Source organism: Haematobia irritans, chromosome 3 (assembly GCF_050003625.1).
Source record: "Haematobia irritans isolate KBUSLIRL chromosome 3, ASM5000362v1, whole genome shotgun sequence".
NCBI lineage: Eukaryota > Metazoa > Arthropoda > Insecta > Diptera > Muscidae > Haematobia > Haematobia irritans.
The window spans coordinates 232,253,226-232,255,550 of record NC_134399.1 but is presented as its reverse complement, the minus strand read 5'-3'; positions in this window follow the sequence as shown (position 1 = coordinate 232,255,550).

Below are 2,325 nucleotides of genomic sequence, written 5' to 3'. Positions count from 1 at the left end.
CGTCACCGGGACGTAAAAATTCGTTCTCTTGACGTAAGGAAAGAAAAATTCCTTTCAGTGTACGAAAATTTTCTTTTGCTTTAGTTCATATTGAACTAATTTGTACAGTCATTGAAGTTTACACCCACGTTTAGTTCATAAAATATTTGAGACATACTTAAAAAACAGGAAAATTGCATTGGGCTGTGGAAAACTTCGAAAAAAAAAAATAAATTTAAGTACAAAGAAATAATTTTTTTCCAATACAAATAAGTTAAATTCAGAGTTGTTTAACTACGGTTTTTTTCGGTGAATGTACAAAATTGTTATAGAAAACTTCAAGACTATATATGGGTATACAAAATTTATACGTTTACTATAATCCCTCGATTTACGTCGTGATTGGTTCCGGAATTTGACGACGTTAATCGAAACGACGTAAACCGCATTAAAAATTGCTTATACTTACTCCTACGTCCATTTAAATATGTATATATGGGCGTGTACATAATAAAAACTTCAAAAATAAATTCAGGCTTTTATTCATAATAAATAAATATATATATATATATATATATATATATATATATATATATATATATATATATATATATATATATATATATATATATATATATATATATATATATATATATATATATATATATATATATATATATATATATATATATATATATATATATATATATATATATATATATATATATATATATATATATATATATATATATATATATATATATATATATATATATATATATATATATATATATATATATATATATGTATATATATATATACTCGTACATAAAGCATATAAATAACAATTCATTGTTCACAAATATCAGGGTTTAAAAATTAAGTTCATAAACAAATGAAAAACCGTTACGTTGTATACATATAAAAAAACATCGCCACTTCGACAATTTCGTTATATCAATAAAAAATAATAAAATTGCGTTATATCAATAAAAAACCATATCAATAACAATTTGACCATAAGAATTTCAGAAATAAATGTTTCGATGTCATCATCGTTGTTACTTATTTCACTTATGGAAAAAAAAAATCGACGACGTAAATCGAAGTTGGATGGAACAAAAAATTTGACGACGTAAATAGAAACAACGTAAACCGAGGCAACGTAAATCGAGGGATTGCTGTATATATTACGGATAAGAAAGAAAGTTTATAATATTTGCTTTAAACGTTATTTTCATTAAATTTAGGATACTCATCTATGAAATTTGCATTCCTTCGTTAAAATCTTCCTTTTTTTTGATATGTTCTTCCTACAACGAGTATATATATATATATATATATATATATATATATATATATATATATATATATATATATATATATATATATATATATATATATATATATATATATATATATATATATATATATACTCGTACATAAAGCATATAAATAACAATTCATTGTTCACAAATATCAGGGTTTAAAAATTAAGTTCATAAACAAATGAAAAACCGTTACGTTGTATACATATAAAAAAACATCGCCACTTCGACAATTTCGTTATATCAATAAAAAATAATAAAATTGCGTTATATCAATAAAAAACCATATCAATAACAATTTGACCATAAGAATTTCAGAAATAAATGTTTCGATGTCATCATCGTTGTTACTTATTTCACTTATGGAAAAAAAAAAATCGACGACGTAAATCGAAGTTGGATGGAACAAAAAATTTGACGACGTAAATAGAAACAACGTAAACCGAGGCAACGTAAATCGAGGGATTGCTGTATATATTACGGATAAGAAAGAAAGTTTATAATATTTGCTTTAAACGTTATTTTCATTAAATTTAGGATACTCATCTATGAAATTTGCATTCCTTCGTTAAAATCTTCCTTTTTTTTGATATGTTCTTCCTACAACATATCAAAAAATAATGGAAAATTCGATAAAATACTATTCTAAATTTTACATACACAGAAAAAATAATTCATACTATTAACCTTTTAATCAAACCAGAAACATTAAGTCAATGATTGAAGTTTTTAAAATTTCAATTAAAAAATTAATTGGTACAAATAACTGTTTAATCAAACTCGGATGACTTAGCCAGTTAAAAGATTATGAATTTTTGTTAATTAAAATTTATTTGAAATAATAAAATTTTTAATCAAACCAAAAAGAGATTAAAATGGTTATAAAAATTTATTGAAGTATAGTATATTAAAAATTAATTTAATTTTAAATCAACATCTTTTTAATTGATTAATTAACTGAAATTTGCTAATGAAATCCATTAATTTTTTAATCAAGTATTTTTTGATGGCCAATTAA